The following is an 18,339-nucleotide window of genomic DNA, read 5'->3' as shown; positions in this document are numbered from 1 at the left end:
GAAACATCCTCATGAAACTCCTCTGGACTCTCTCCAATGACAACACATCCTTTCTGATAAAAGGGGCCCAAAACTGTTGATAATACTCCAAGTGCAGCCTGACTAATGTATTACAAAGTCTCAGCATTATCTCCTTGTCTTTATATTATATTTCCCTTCAAATAAATGCCAACATTGCATTTGCCTTCTTTATCATAGAATAATCTGTAAATTAACCTTCTGGGAGTCTTGCACAATGACTCCTAAGTCCCTCTGCAACTCTAATGCTTGAAACTTCTGCTCATTTAGATAACAGTCCGCACTATTGTTCCTTTTACCAAAATGTATTATCATCTATTTCCCAACACTGTATTCCATCAGTTACTTTTTTGCCTATTCTTCAAATTTGTCTAAGTCCTGCTGCAATTGCATTGCTTCCTCAGCACTACCTGCCCCTCCACCTATCTTCATATCATTTGCAAACTTTGCCACAAAGCCATTAATGGCATCATCTAAATCATTGACAAACAATGTGAAAAGCAGTGGTCCCAATACTGACCCCTGAGGAGCACTACTAATCACTGGCAGCCAACCAGAAAATGCCCCATTCATTCCCACTCTCTGCCTCCTGCCTGTCAGCCATTCCTCTATCCATGCCAGTATCTTTCCTGTAATGCCATTGGATTTTATCTTGTTAAGCAGCCTCACGTGTGGCACCTTATAAAATGCCTTCTGAAAATCCAAATAAATGACATCCACTGCCTCTCCTTTGTCCACCCTGCTTGTTACTTCCTCGAAGAACTCTAACAGATTTGTCAGGCAAGAGTTCCCTTCACAGCACCTTCAGTCCTGCATTCTTTGCCTTTTTCAATTTTGCCTCTGAGGTATAAATTAACTCTTCGCTCTGTCTGCATTTTTTACCCATTCATTGGCTTGTCCTTCTTTACATTCATGAAACGGACGGAATCCCGCACGCCGCCATTCAGCTGGTTACTTATGTAACAGATTTCCCCCCAAGCCATCGGACTACCAACCTACTGCCCTCTGCTGTGCCTATTGTCTTGTTTATTATTTATTGTAATGCCTGCACTGTTCTGTGTACTTTATGCAATCCTTCGTAGGTCTGTAGTCTAGTGTCGTTTTTGTGTTGGTTTACATAGTTCAGTGTGCTTTTTGTATTGTTCATGTAGCACCATGGTCCTGAAAAACGTCGTCTCATTTTTACTGTGTACTGTACAGCAGTTATGGTCGAAATGACAATAAAAAGAGACTTGACTTGACTTGACTTGACTTGTCTTGACTTGACTTGACATCCATCATCTACTTGTAAACCTGCTGGCTCACCCTCAGCTCTATCATACTGATTACCATTCCCCTAACATTAACTTCTGGCATGCATTTTCTATCTTCCATTGTACAAACGTAATTTGTAGACCACTTCTTTGAGAGTCTATATACTGTATATCTCTGATCAAGGTCCTTTTACCCCTGCAGTTCCTTAGCTCTACCCACAAGATTCAACACCTTTTGTTCCTATATCACCTCTTTCTAAGGATTTGATTTCATTTTTTGCCAACAGAGCCATGCCACCTCCTTTGCCTACTTTCTTATCCTTTCAATACAATGTGTAAATGACTTTGTTAACTGGAAGTATCTTCTCCTTGGTCAAGAAGGGAGACTCACCACTCAAATAGTGGGTTTTGGCAGCTAACCTTGCCATGGAGTTTAAAAAAGGAAGTAAATTAGTCTGAGGATTGTGTGGTTACAGTATAATCTCCCTTTAGAGAGTACGCATGGCTCTTTATATCCAAGAGGGCTTAAAGTCTTCATTTGAGTTTAGAACTTTGTGTACTATCAGACTCATATACCAATTACACTCAGAACATGGGAATAGAATTTTGTTACTTAGCTTCTCAGGCTTGGCTTGTCACTTAAGGAGATTGTGGTTGACTTAACTCTCCACCATTGCCAGCCTCCCCATATTGCTTAGAACATATTCTCAAAAGAAGTATTATCTTTGGATTGTTAGTGAATATTTGACCCTGCATCGATTGCCCTTTGGGAAAAAGAGTTACAGACTTCCACCACTTTCTGCTGTGAAAGTATTTATAGGCTTCACCCAAAAAAATCAAATTTCAAAGTTCAAAGTAAATTTATGATCTAAGTACATATATGCCGTTATATACAACTCTGAGATTTGTTTCCTAGTGTGAACTCAAAAAACACAATAGAATCAATGAAAGACTGCCCCCAATAGGATGGACAAACAAAAATGTGCAAAAGGCTCCTGTACCTTCCTCCTGATGGTAGCAGTGAGAAGAGAGCATCTCCTCGGTGGTGGGGTCCCTGGTGATGAACACTGCTTTCCTGCCACAGTGCTTCTTGTAGATATGGTGGTGAGGGCTTTACCCATGATGGACTGGGCTGTATGTACTATTCTTTGAATAATTTTCCATTCAAAAGCATTGGTGGTTCCATACCAGGCTGTGATGCAACCAGTCAATATACTCTCCACCACCATCAATAGAAGTTTGTCAAAGTTTTAGATGCCATGCCAAATCTTCGCAAACTTCAAAGGAAGGTGAGACATTGCTGTTCTAGCACAAATTTCCTAAAGCTTGAATTTTGTATCATACTAAACTTCTCAGTGATCCACAGATTTGGCACAGAGCTCTTTCTGTGAACTGCCAGGAAGTAATCAAGCATTGCAATTTGTTTCCTTCTCTGCTATGACTCTGCAGTTCTTTAATTGTGAGTGTACATTGCAGACATAAGAAAAAAAGGAGTATTTATCAAAGCATTTTAATTCTTAGGGCAAATTTTATTAAATTTACTCCTCTGAGATTCCTGGTATTTCAACTCTAAACAGATGTCTACAGTCACTCAGCCACAGATGTTGGCCCATTTGTTAACAGTTCCCTTATCGATTTTTGTGACAATATAACACAGCCATCCACCAGAGCAAGAAATACATAGAAATGACCAAGATTTCTTACGAAAATATGATACAGTTAGAATTGCCCTGAATAATAATGATAAATAAATAAGCAATAAATATCAAGAACATGAGATGAAGAGTCCTTGAAAGTGAGTTCATCTCTACATCCTCTACATAGCACCATCCAGAGACAGAGAAGCAGTTTCAGTGACAGGTTACTATCGATGCAATGCTCCTCAGACAGGATGAAGAGGTCAATACTCCCCAATGCCTTTAGGCTTTACAATTCTACCGCCAGGACTTAAGAACTTTTTAAAAGCTATTATTAATGCTTTTTGAGACGGTGATTTAGATGCATATCATATTTTTTTTACTGAGTTAAGTATTGTATGTAATTAGTTTTGCTACAACAAGTGTATGGGACATTGGAAAAAAAGTTGAATTTCCCCATGGGGATGAATAAAGTATCTATCTATCTATCTATCTATCATAGGTTGTGGGAACATTTCAATGATGGGATAAGTGAAGTTGAGTGTAGTTATCTCCTTTGGTTCAAGAGCCTGATGGTTGTGGAGTGATAACTGTTCCTGAACCTGGTGGTGCAAGTCCTGAGATTCCTGCACTTCCTTCCCGATGGCAGCAGCAACAAGATATCATGACCCTGGTAGTCCCTGATGATGGACACTGCTTTCCTGACTGTGTAAGTGTGTTCAGTGGTGGGGAAGGCTATACCCATAATGGACTGGGTGGTATTCACTACCTTTTGTAGGATTTTCCATTCAAGGGCATTGGTGTTTCCATAACAGGCTGTGATGCAATATACTCTCCACTACACATCTATAAAGGTTTTAGATGTCATGCTGAATCTTCATGAACTCCTAAGGAAGTAGAGGCTTCGTAATTGCACTTACGTGCTGGACCCAGGGCAGGTCCACCAAAATAATAACACCTGAAGAATTTCACATTTCAGGCCCTCTCCTTCTCTGATCCTCCAATGTGGCCTAGCTCATAGACATCTAGTTCCCTCCTCCTAATAATCAGAATGTCAAATGGCCCCGTCAAAGCTAGTTTCCTCAATTCAAGAATGAGATCTAGTTTACCTGATATTTAGTGATAAAGTGTTTGGATTCAGATCTGATTTGAAGGTTAAATTATCCAGCTAAAGTTTTTCAGAGGGCTTTTTGCATAATAGGGATCCTTTACAAAAACACTTTATATGCACTTTTAAGACCATTTGTCATAGGAGAAGGATTAGAATATTCGGGTCATTGAGTCTACTCCATCATTCCATCATGGCTGATTTATTATCTGTCTCAACTCCATTCTCCCCATAATCTTTGACACCCTTACTGATCAAGAATCTATCAACTCTGCTTTGAAGATACCAAATGATTTGCCTCCACAACCATCTATGGCAATGAATTCCACAGGTTAACTACCCCTTGGCTAAAGAATTTTCCCCACAAAGCCCTCATCCACATCTCCTCCAACTGCTGAATTCTGCTCTCACTCCACCTCTTCCTACACAGAACCAGGATGGAGTTCCCCTGGTGCTTATCTTGTATTCCACCAGCTTTCATGTCCAGTTCATCATCCTTTAACATTTTCATCAGCTACAAAAATGATCCCACACCTTTCCCCACTTCCTTTGTTTTCCATCTCTCTCTCTCTCTCACCTATCCCTTCCCATCTCTCGGCACCTCCTCTGCACTGGAGGTGATGTAACCCGAATAACTAACACTCTAATTACTAACTCCTAACACTACTAACAGTCCAACGTGTGGTCTTGACACTTCCTCTCTCAACACCATCCTTGGACCTAAACAGCCCTTTCTGGTGAGACAGAGATTGACATGAACCTCTTCTAGCCTTGTCTATTGCTGCCCATTTTTGTGTTCAAAAATGCTTTCAAACCCCGGTCAAATTACTGTATGTTCAAACATCTATCATGTGCTCAACTCTGGAAAACAAATGCATCAGAAAGCAAATATGCCTGATCTATGAATGAATGGGAGAACAAAACAGCTATAGGAAAATATGAACAATTAAGAGAAGGGATGGCGTGCCCTCCAACAGGCCATATCTGATGGTGAACAAATCCATTATCATGTATGTATGTATGTCATAACTTAATCTAAGTATCTGCCTCTTGCACATGTCAACTGATACAGAGTGGTGTAAACTGCTCTGGCAGTTACCATATAGACAGGTTACACTTTTGTCTAGAAAACGTCTTCACTTCATCATGAGTAAGTTCTTACACCTAACAATTCTACACAATGGATCTGCTTCATGAATGGTATCAATATGTACCACGCCAACCTTACACAAAAACAAAGATTAGATATGCGTGTGTACTTATGGGAAATAGTTAACATGTGTCAATGATTTGTGAAATAATGGCCCAGATAGACCTCATCTTACAGTCATCCCATAGACGTTCAGTTCGCAATGACTGAGAGACCTTGACATTGTGTCTGTTGTGCGAAACACAGTGGGCTACAACTGCCATTAAGGCATCAGCCATTCACCTCCCAATGACCGTCAGTGAGGTCATTCTGTCCAGAAGTTTCTCTAACTTCTAAATATCTGATGATCATAAAAGCTTCCAAAGCAGTTGGAACAAAGATGAACAAAAAAAACTAAAATACATAAAAAGTGTGGATATATTATTAACAGAAACTTCTGTTAATTGCTTAAAAACAATAAAATAAAGATAAATAAAGAGAATACTTAGCTAAACTTTTTAATAAAGGTTGGCAAATCAGGATCAGGTTTAATATCATTGGCAATATGCTGCAAAATTTGTTAACCTTGTGGCAGCAGTACATTTCAATACATAATAATAGAGAAAAGTGTGAATAACAGTAAGTATATGCTGTATATTAAGTAGGTAAATTAAATTAGTAGTGCAAAGAAAATAGACATAAAAGTAGTGAAGTAGTTTTCATGGGTTTTATGTCCATTCAGAAATCAGATGGCAGAGGGGAAGAAGCTGTTCCTGAATCATTGAGTGTGTGTCTTCAGGCTTCTGGACCTTTGTGATGGCAGCATTGAAGAGAGGGCATGTCCTGGGTCATGGGGATCTTTAATAATGGATGCCTCCTTTTTGAGGCATCATTCTTTGAAGATGCCCTGGATACTATGGAGGCTAGTACTGATGGTGGAACTCCATCCAGTGATGCTCTAGGTGTGCCAGTTACGGCAAACAAGCTTCTTTCCAGCCCCTTGACTTAGCAACTCATGGAAAGCCCTTGACCCAGGGATTGGATGTGATACACATCTGGTCTCCAGCAAATTGCTGACTTCAGTGCAGAGGAGTGGATGTAAAGAATGCATGGGGGCACACATTTCAACTGACCAGAGCTTCATCCTGGCTGCTACAATCGGCCCAATGTGGTGCAGTAGCAGTTACCTTCTTCAAAAGGGCCGTATTCTCTCTTGTGGTCTCAGATCCATATATTTATTTCTGTTACATATGGATCCCTTTTAAATGTCAGTGTGAAAATTTACACTTTAGTTACGCTTCAGAAAACTTTGTTGGTTTTGAACACCTACTGCATCTTGGATTTCCCTTTAACTTTCCTTGGTCCTAAAGTTCAAAGCAAGTTTACTATCAAAGTATGCACATGTTAGCATTTATTACTTTGAGATTCATTTTCTTGCAGGCATTTACAAGAAATAAGATATGACAATATGATCTTATGAAAAACTCAGCATCATCAGACAAAGACTGACAAGGTGGAGAGGGCTTTGCCCATAATGGACCGAGCTCTATCTATCATTTTCTGTAGGTTCTCTGTTCCTGAGCATTGGTGTTTTGCATACCACACCATGATGTTAGGATGCTCTACTATGAATCTATAGAAGATGGTCAACGATTTTGGTGACACGTCAAAACCAAGAAAGTAGAGCTGCTAAAGTGCCTTCTGTGTGATAACACATGCTGTATGTGCTAGTCCCAGGAAAGGTCCTCTGATATGTTAAAGCCAAGGAATTTAAATCTACTGACCCTCACCATCTCGGTTCCCCTGATGAAGACGGGTTCATGGACCTAAGGTTTCTTCCTCATCTCCTTCTACCTTAGGCCATGAACTTATCAGTCATCCCGATGAGTTATTAACTGATGAGTTATTAACTTCAAACTTTCTGCATAATCACTCAAAGAGTTGAACTGCATGTGCATGTAACGAGAGCTGTATAACTCATCAACTTCTACCTTAGGCCATGAACTTATCAATCACCCATCAGTGGACCCTTTCTGGAGGTCCCAGATCTGTTTGCTGCACAACCGCTGGACTGAGTGTGTAAATGTAGGAGGGACTATGTTGAAAAATAATTGTGCTAGGTTTTCTAAAATTGACTCTTTCTATCTTAGGCCATGAACTTATCAATCACCCCTCGTATATAAAGGTATGTTATTGGCTTATGTTTTCACACCCAACACCATAAATGCTTGCCTCACTAAAGTGAAGCAGAGAGTAGACTCATTTATCCCTGGGCTCCTGTGTTTTCTATTCAATTAGTTTATGGAGTTACAAAACATAACACTGGCAACATCCGTGTAAGTTTTCTCTGTTCTTGTTCAATCTTATTGGTACCTTTCCCGTAGATAGATAATCAAAACTGCACAGAATACTCCAAATAGGCCTCACCAATGTCTGCTGCATTTTCAGCATAACCTCCCAAGTCCTGTACTCAGTACTTTGATTTATGAAGGCCAGTGGCCAACAACCTATCAACCTGTGACACCTCTTTCAAGGAATTATACCGCACTCCTCAGTGCCCTACTGCTCAACGTGTAACTCCTAGCTTGATTTGTCCTCACACATGTCTGCATTAAATTCCATCTGTCATTTCTCAGCCCATTTCTCCAGCTGGTTCAAATCCTGCCCCAAGTTCCCATAGTCTTCTTCACTGTCCACTACACCTCCAATCTTGGGGTGTTCCATAAATTTGCAAATCCAGCTCACGAAATATCGACCAGGTTGTTGATAAAAAGACAAACAATGACAGACCCAGCAGTGATCCCTGCAGCACTCCACTAGGCATCCAGTCAGAAAGGTGACCACTCTCTGGCTTCTCCCACATAAGAGGAACAGGCTGATGTTTCAGGTCTGTGACTCTCCACTTAATTTTAATTCATTTTTATCTTTCTACGACCTCCCATTCTTAATATCATTCTGAAAACTCTTCTTGTAATAGATTCCTTTTCACCAACAATTTGCATTTATGGCATGATTTGAACATAGGAAAGCTATTCAAGGACAAGGAGGTTTACAGGAGCCACACTGAAAGCAGTTTGCCACTGAGGCCAGAAAGGGAAATGCATTTCCAGTCATTATATTCTGGGGAGTTAAAGGCAATGGCCAATGGTGAAATAATGAAAATCAGGGTGAAATTCCTTCTCCTTCAGCCCTTTGCCCTTCTCATCTATCACCTTCCAGTTTCTCATCTCATAATCCTCCTCCAACCACCCATCGTCCTCCTCAACGAGTCTCACCTATCACCTCCCAGCTTCTCTCTTCATCCACTCATCTTCCCCTGGCCTGACTTCACCTATCACCTTCCAGCTTCTCTCTACATCCACTCATCTTCCCCTTGCATGACTTCACCTATCACCTTCCAGCTTGTACACTTTCCTCTAACCCCTCCTTTCTTCTCCCCCCTCCTTTCCAGTCCCAATGAAGGGTCTCAGCCCAAATTCTCCACTCTATTCCGCTCCATAAATGCTGCCTGACCTGCTGAGTTCTTCAACCATTCTGTACGTGTTAATCTGGATTCCCAGCATCTGCAGAGTCTCTTGTCTTTCGGATTGTCCAGGAGTTTTGATTCAAAGTATTCAAAGTACATTTATTATCAAAGTATGTATGCAGTAAGTAACTGAGATTCGTCTTCCCCACAGGCAGCCACGAAACAAAGAAAACCAAGGAATCCATTCAAAGAGAAAACATCAAACCCCCCTCCCCCATGCATGCAAAAAGCAAATTGCACAAAGGGCAACAAGAAAGGAGAAGTGAAAACACCGAATATAAAGCAAAAAATTGAAAGAGTCCATATTAAGTTTAGCTCAGTGTTGATTATCTGCCGGCCCCAGTTCAAAGTTAGCAACATAGCAACAAACATAGCAACAGAAAAAGGAGTGACCAGAAGCATATCATAATGTGAACCTCAGTCCGATTCACAAACCGCAGACCCAGAGCTTCAGTATCAGCCTCTGACAGCATCATAGGAGGGAGAGAACATTCAAATGCAGGATCCTTCCCTCGGGAGCAGTGAGTAAGAGGGAGAGAGAGACCATGACATGTAGGCACTTTACTCCAGCAGCAGCAAGTGAGAGGTTGGTAGATGGTGCTGAACATGCCCTCATCTTCCATACTCGCCTCAGAGTTTTCAATCTTCCTCGGTGCTTTAATTAGTGAGATCGGCAAGAAATAGAGCGGATCATGGATTCACACCCCATCTCTAAGCTTCTTGTCCTTGAGGCCTCACACCTGCCAAAACCCTCTCGGAGTCATCAAAGCACCAGATTGCTCAATTGGCCCAAAAACACATCATCAAACTGTAGATCATAGACTCTAAACATAGCAGGGGGCAAAATAGCACATTAAAATGTCATTGAGTTGGAGGACTGCTGGGATTGGAGAGAAGGAAGGTGACAGGTATGGGTATGGATTTGAAAATAAGGATGAGAGTTTTAAAATTAAGTCATGACAGTCCAGGCGCCAATAGAGCCCAATAACTCTAGTGTGATGGGAACTGAATTTCACATGGATTAGTATAGGGGCAATAGATCTTAGCATCTATTCAGGTTCATAAATTGTCCAGACATAACAAAGGTGTGGATGAAGGTTTCAGCAGCTAATGAGCTGAGATAATTATTGAGGTTTTAGATATTGACTGATGTAATGGAACTGATATGTGTTCAGAAACTCGGTTCAGGATTAACTGGGATGACAATCTTGCAGACAGTCTGCTTCCTTCTGATGCAGGTCACAAGTTAACAGAAAGAATTCACAGATATTACTTGTATGCAGCTGAAACATTTGTAAGTAGTTTAAACATCAAAATATTGTTCCATAGCACTGAACAGTAAAATAGTCCTTTACTACATCAGATTACATATCAAAGTCTCTATTCAAGCAAATCTGTATATTATTTAGTCTATGCACTGAGAGATGAAACCAGCTTAATATTTCCTAAAATGATGTGTTTTTGCAACCTATGCCCCTCACATTATATAGCAGTAAGACAAACAATACTTACACATAATCAGTACTTCCTACATATTGTAGTTGTCTTTCCGGCATGTTTATTTCATTTGGATATGAAGTTAAAGCATGAAGATATCATTACACAAAGCATGTTGCCTTTGGAAACACTAACTTAATTTCGCCCAGATGTGCTACTTTCTCTTGTTATTTGCACTCAGTGGCCACTTTATTAGGCACAACTGTACATCTGCTCATTAATGCAAATATCCAATCAGCCAATCACATGGCAGCAACTCAATGCATAAAAGCATGCAGACATGGTCAAGAGGTTCAGTTGTTGTTCAGACCAAACATCAGAATAGGGAAGAAATGTGATCCAAGTAACTTTGGTTGTGGAATGATTGTTCATGCCAGTATCTCGGAAACTGCTCATCTCCTGGGATTTTCATGCACAGCCGTCTCTAGCAGGAGCTCCCAAACATTTTTTATGCCACGGATGCCTACCAATAACCGAAGGGTCCGTGAGCCTCAGGTTGGGAGCCCCTACTCAGGAGTTTACAGAGAATGGTGTGAAAAGCAAAAACAAAAAAAAATCCAATGAGCAGAAGCTCTGTGGGCAAAAATGCTTTGTTAATGAGAGAGGTCCAAGGAGAATGGCCAGACTGGTTTGAGCAGACAGGAAGGTGACAGTAACTCAAAGAACCATGTGGTGTGCAGAAGAGCATCTCTGAAGGCTCAACACATCCAACTTTGAGGTGGATGGGCTACAGCAGCAGAAGGCCATGAACATAGAGAAATACAATCAGTGGTCACTTCGATAGATACCAACTGTACATAATAAAGAGGACCCTGGGTGTATGTTCCCCTCCTTGACTCAAAAATATTGAGTTACAATTCCTTTTAACATTTGGTGTAAATTAGACCATTAGCAGACTTGACTATGTTTCCCTGGATATTTGTGCAAGTACATCATCAATGGCAACACTTCTGCTCCATCGAAGAAAGATCAGGAGCAGGTGACAGGGAGCTCTACCTTCAATAAGATCATGACTGATCTAATCCTGGTCTCAGCTATTTTTTACTCTTTGTTTCCCCAAAATCTTCAATTTCTCCCTTAAACCAAAATCTGTCTCAGTTTTCAATATATTCCCTGATTCAACCTTCATTATTGCTGACGTAGAGAATATCAAAGATTCCGAATTTTAATTGCCCTCTGAGAGAGAAAATCCTTCCTCGTTTCTGTCAGATAGGTTAAATTTTATTCTGAAATCACATCCCCTAGCTCTGGATTCCCTCACGAGGCAAATGACCCCTCAACATCAAGCATGTCCTTCTGAACTCCAATGAGTATAGACTCACATTGTACCATTATTATTTATAAAACAGCCCTTTGTTTCAGTCATTTACCTATGGAGTTAACATCTCAGGTTGAAGAGCCTTCGAAGACCTTATGAATTTTACTCCATCTGTCTGCTCACTTAACCTAACACCATCCTTTTTCTGCCCTGTTGTATCTCCACTCAGTCAATCTGTGTAGAGTACACCTGCTCCATTCATTGGAGTCTCAGATGATGGAAGTAACTGAGGTCTGAATACTGTTCACAGTGACACTCAACATGGTGCTTGAAAGCTAGTTCACCCTGAGCTAGTGTAGCTCTTTTCTCCAATGTAATCATAACGTGCTGTACACACTTTGGAAGCAGGTGGTGATGGAGAAGGTAGAAGATCTAAAGGAAATAATATGGTGGAGTCCACAACAGGATGCATTTTACATCACAGATTTTTTCATGTTCACTTTTTACTCACATTCTTGACCTCCATACTCTCTAGACAACCTGTGGTGAGAGACACACTAAGGGAGCCACTTAATCAAAGCAATCCAGATTTCATAAACATGTTTAGCTTCATCAAAGTAACCTGAAGGAACATGTTATCAAAAATACATTGTTCAGTGCAGCTGATCCATGCTGTTCTGTTAAGATTGGTGTTATGTTTTGTAAATCTAGAAACTAATCAAAAGGAAAACACGAGAGCCTGGGATGACGTGCCTGCTCAGTTTTACTTTCCTTTTCTTTAGTGTGGTGGACGAATATGATGTAATAACGCATAATAATCATGCACTGTATTTCTGACCTATAACCTGTAATTAATTATGTAAACAAAGAATGCTTAATCAACATGTACAGTATTTACAATACAACTCAAATATTACTGAAATATTAAATACCTACACTACCCCCCGCTTAGCTATAAACTCTGACTCAACATAGAATGCATCTCAGCTCAAATACATAGCACATTGCTCTCTAGTCACCTATATATACATATAAACACAGTACACTTTACAATACAACTACTTTATAGGCGTCCACAGCATAGTAAGTTATAAATTGTCCTATTCAGGCTGAAAGATTTAATCATTGTGGAGATTTTCTGGCTCTTGTAGGATAACATCTTCCCTGACAAGGGGGATCACAACTGTTGTAGCTGTGAAATAATCTCAGGTTCTGGTGGTTGTAGGAGTTGACTCTGGGACTGCAGGAAGTGGTTCTGACAGCTCTGGGTGCCTTTCTTCTCTGACAATTGACTCTGCTCTCCTCAATTGATCGATGTGTCATCTCCAGATGACATCAGATGTAGTAGCCACTGTGCAGGAGAGTGGTCCATTTCTGTCCTTAATCTTTCCAATTACCCACTTTTGATCACCTCTGCTTGTCCAGGGGTTAAACATTAAACCTCACGGTTTGAGGAGCTCTCAATTTGTCTCAGTTATTTCTCCTGCATAGTCCTTCTGAGATTGGGTTTGAGGAGATCCACGCTTGAACACAATGGAAGATCCAGGACCAGCATGGATGGTGAGTTGCTGCTCGTGGACTGTGCTGCATTCTGATATGCAAGGAGAAAATTGGTGAGCTTCTAATTCAGTGTTATCAAAGTGTGTCCTGTTGACATTGCTTGCAATGCATTTTTCAGACTTAGGCAAACATTTCCATCAAGCCATTTGTAGCTGGGTGGTATGGTTCAGATGTAATATGATTTATTCTGTTCATTTTCAGGAATGACTGAAACCGTTCTGCAACAAACACTGGTCCATTGCCACTGACAGAGTGTTCTGGAGCACCAGTCCAGAGAGGCTTCTCAGCACTTTGACAGTGTGTGAGGCTGTAGGAAAAGCTATTGGAAACACTTCTGGCCACTTTGTAGCTTTGCATCCACTACTACCAAGAAACTTGTGCCCATGAATGGCCTGGAAAAATCCACATGACTCCTCCGCCAGGACAATGCAGGCCATTCCCTGGGTGGTGAGGCACTGCCTTAGACATCTGTGTTGGCGTCTGGAAGATACATGGCGAGCTGTCAATCTATTGATCTATCCTGGCCACCAGACAAACCTTCAAACCAATGGTTTCATTTTGACTATGCCCAGATGATAGAATATAGCTCCTCCAACACTTTAACTCTCTGCCTGGATGGTACAACAGCTCTCTTTCCCCACATAATGCAACCCCCATCAAGGGCAAGTTCACCTCTGTGCTGGGAAAAATTGGCAAAATGGGATTTTTGCTGCGCATTTCAGACATTTTGGGTAGCTATGTAGTCCTGAGACAGTGTAGGGTCTTTTCCAGTTTCCCTTTTGATTATCTCTAATGTAATAGGGAAATTTTCAATTTGCTTTAGGGAGAGTACATCAAGAAGAGTGTCCTCTTGTAAATTTCTCAAGTATTTCCTTTTCTATCAGCATTTCCATGATTAGTTGTCCTTCTGAATTCAGTCTTGTAACTGTGTCGTTCTCTGCGTATGTGCTGCTACTGTTAGTGGAACACCCTTCTGTGCATTATGGTGAGAAAACCTGGGTTCTTCTTCCAACTCCATCCATAGGTTGGTCTCATCTAACTCCAGGTTCTGAAGCGCTTCCCTCCAGAAAGGTTTGCAAAGGTATCCTTTGGTACTGTGACTATGGGCATTGTCCATAGGCTCCACTCAACCATGAAATGAATTCCTTCAGCCTCCATGCAATCCAGCTCACTGACTACCTTATCACAGATGGTATAAGGAATCGGACAGGCTTTGAAAAACTTAGGTGTGGCATTTTCATTTACCACTACTTTTCACTTGTTTGAGTTTTCCAGTGCCATCCTTGAATATTACTGTGACATAAGAACATAAGAAATAGGAGCAGGAGTCGGCCATCTGGCCTATTGAGCCTGCTCCACCATTCAATAAGATCATGGCTGAGCTGGCCATGGACTCATTTCCATCAACCTGCCTTTTCCACATAACCCTTAATTCCCCTACTATGCAAAAATCTATCCAACATTGTCTTAAATATATTTACTTCATTGGGCAGACAATTCCACAGATTCACCACCCTCTGGGAAAAGCAGTTCCTTCTCATCTCCTTCCTAACTCTGCTCCACCGAATCTTGAGAATTCGCCTACCAGTGAAAACAACTTTCCCGCCTCTATCGTATCTATCCTTTTCATAATTTTATATGTTTCTGTAAGATCTTCTCTCATTCTTCTGAATTCTGGTGAGTACAGTCCCAGGCAACTCAATCTCTCCTCAAAGTCTAAGCCCCTTGTCTCTGGAATCAACCTGGAGAATCCCCTCCTCACCAACTCCAAAGCCAGTATCTTCTTCCTCAAGTAAGGAGACCAGAAAACTATGCAGTACACCAGGTGCGGCCTCACCAGTACTCTATATAGTTGCAGCATGACCTTCTTGCTCTTAAGTTCAATTCCTCGAGCAATGAAGGCCAACATTCCATTTGCCTTCTCGATAGCCTGCTGCACCTGCAAACCAACTTTTTGTGATTCATGCACAAGCACTCCCAAATCCCTCTTCACAGCAGCATGCTGCAATTTTTTACCATTTAAATAATAAGCTGCTTTTCCATTTTTCCTTCCAAAGTGGATGACCTCACATTTACCAGCATTGTATTTGGTCTCCCAGACACTTGCCCTCTCATTTAACCTATCTATATCATTCAGCAGGCTCTCTGTATCATCTGCACAATTTGCTTTCCCACTCAATTTAGTATCATTAGCAAACTTAGATACACAACACTCAGTTCCCTCTTTCAGATCGCTAATGTATATCATGAACATTTGCGGGCCCAGCACCAACCCCTGCGGCCACCACTCACCACCGATTGCCAACCAGGGTAACACCCAGTTAACCAATCCTCTATCCATGCTAATACATCACACCCAACTTGATGCATCTTTATCTTATGGTTAAGTGTTTCATACAACACCTAATCAAACACCTTCTGGAAATCCAACTAAATAACATCCATTCGTTCCCCTCTAACCACTGTGCTTGTTATATCCTCAAAGCACTCCAGTAAGATTGTCAAACAGGACCTGCCTTTGCTGAATCCATGTTGCATCTGCCTGATGGATCCATTTCTTTCCAGATGCCTCCCTATTTCCTCTACAATAATAACTTCAAGCATTTTCCCAACTACAGATGTTAAACTAACTGGTCAATAGTAACCTGCCTTTTGCCTACATCCTTTTTTGAACAGTGCCTTGACATTCATTGTCTTCCAATCCCCCAGGACCTGCCCAGAGTCCAGAGAATTTTGGTAAATTATCTCCAAAGCCTTGACTATAACTTTTGCCATTTCTTTCAGTACCTTGGGAAGCATTCTATCAGGACCAGGGGACTTATCTATCTTCAGGCCCACAAGTTTGCTCAGCACTACCTCTTTACTGATAGCTATTGTATCGAGGTCCTCACCTCCCATTGCATCCATAATATCTCTTTTTGGTATGTTAGACATGTCCTCCACCATGAAGACAGACACAAAATAGTCATTCAAAGCCTCAGCCATTTCCTCATTACCCAATATCAATTCCTCCTTCTCATCTTCCAAGGGGCCTACATTCACTTTAGCCACCCTTTTCTGCTTTTTATATAATTATATACATTTTACCATTCGTTTTTATATTTTGTGCTAGTTTATTTTCATAATCTAGCTTCCCTTTCTTTATTGCTTACTTATTTCTTCTTTGTTGCTTTTTAAAGTTTTCCCAATCTTCCAGTTTCCTACTACTCTTGGTGACTTTGTGTGCACAAGCTTTTGGTTTAATGCTTTCTTTTATTTCCTCAGTTATCTAAGGTTGGCTCTGTCTCACTCTTACTGTCCTTGCCTTTAACTGCAATATACTTTAGTTGAACACCATGAAAAATCTCTTTGAAAGTCTTTCACTGTTCCTCAACTGTCCCACCATATAGCCTGTATTCCCAGTATACACTCATCAAATCCTCCCTCATCCCATTATAGTCTTCATTTTTTCGGCATGATACACTGGTTTTAGATCAAACTATTGCACCCTCCATTTGTATAAGAAATTCAGTCATACTCCAATCACTCTTTCCAAAAGGATCCCTAACTACAAGATCACTAATTTTACCTGTTTCACTGCACAGGACCAGATAGGGAGACAGGTTCTGGAAAGGCGTAATAATAACAGGGTTGTTGTGGTGGGAGGTTTTAATTTCCCAAATATTGATTGGAATTTCCCTAGAGTGAGGGGCTTAAATGGGATAGAGTTTGTTAGGTGTGTTCAGAAAGGTTTCTTGACCCAATATGTAGATAAGCCTACAAGAGGAGAGGCTGTACTTGGTCTGGTATTGGAAAATGAACCTATTCAGGTGTCAGGTCTCACAGTAGGAGAGCATTTTGGAGATGGTGATCACAATTCTATCTCCTTTACCATAGCATTCGAGAGAGATAGGAACAGACAAGTTAGGGGAATGTTTAATTGGAGTAAGGGGAACTATGAGGCTATCAGGCAAGAATGTAGAAGCATAAATTGGAAACAGATGTTCTCAGGGAAACGTACCTAAGAAATGTGGCAAATGTTCATGTGATATTTGCATGGGGTTCTGAGTAGGTATGTTCCAATGAGACATGGAAAGGATGGTAGGCTACAGGAACCAAAGGCTGTTGTAAATCTAGTCAAGAAGAAAAGAAGAGCTTTTGAAAGGTTCAAAAAACTAGGTAATGATATGAATCTAGAAGATTATAAGGCTAGCAGGAAGGAACTTAAGAATGAAATTAGAAGAGCCAGAAGGGGCCATGAGAAGGCCTTGGCGAGCAGTATTAAGGAAAACCCCAAGGCATTCCACATGTATGTGAAGAGTAAGAGGATAAGACATGAGAGAATAGGACCAATCAAGTGTGACAGTGGAAAAGTGTGTATGGAACCAGAGGAGATAGCAGAGGTACTTAATGAGTACTTTGCTTCAGTATTCACTACAGAAAAGGATCTTGGCAATTGTAGGGATGACTTGCAGTGGACTGAAAAGCTTGAGAATGTAGATATTAAGAAAGAGGATGTGCTGGAGCTTTTGGAAAGTATCAAGTTGGTTAAGTCACTGGGACCAGACAGGATGTACGCCAGGCTACTGTGGGAAGCGAAGGAGGAGATGGCTGGCGATGATCATTGCATCAATGAGGACGGGAGATGTTCCAAAGGATTGGAGTGTTAGGGATGTTGTTCCCTTATTCAAGAAAAGGAATAGGGATAGCCCAGGAAATTATAGGCCAGTTAGTCTTACTTCAGTGGTTGGTAATTTGATGGAGAAGATCCTGAGAGGCAGGGTTTAGGAGCATTTGGAGAGGCATAATATGTTTAGGAATAGTCAGCATGGCTTTGTCAAGGGCAGGTCGTGCCTTAAGAGCCTGATTGAATTTTTTAAGGATGTGACTAAGCACATTGATGAAGGTAGAGCCATTGATGCAGTGTATATGGATTTTAGCAAGGCATTTGATAAGGTACCCCATGCAAGGCTTATTGAGAAAGTAAGGAGGCATGGGATCCAAGGGGACATTGCTTTGTGGACCCAGAACAGGCTTGCCCACAGAAGGCAAAGAGCGGTTGTAGATGGGTCATATTCTGCTTTGAGACCAGTGACAAGTGGTGTGCATCAAGGATCTGTTCTGGGACCCCTACTCTTCGTGATTTTTATAAATGACCTGGATGAGGAAGTGGAGAGATGGGCTAGTGAATTTGCTGATGACACAAAGGTTGAAGGTGCTGTGGATCATGTGGAAGGCTGTCAGAGGTTACAATGGGACATTGATAGGATGCAAAACTGGACTGAGAAGTGGCAGATGGAGTCCAACCCAGATAAGTATGAAGAGGTTCATTTTGGTAGGTCAAACATGATGGCAGAATATAATATTAATTATA

Source organism: Hemitrygon akajei, chromosome 2 (assembly GCF_048418815.1).
Source record: "Hemitrygon akajei chromosome 2, sHemAka1.3, whole genome shotgun sequence".
Lineage (NCBI taxonomy): Eukaryota > Metazoa > Chordata > Chondrichthyes > Myliobatiformes > Dasyatidae > Hemitrygon > Hemitrygon akajei.
The sequence above is the reverse complement of the archived record's forward strand: the minus strand, read 5'-3'. Positions refer to the sequence as shown.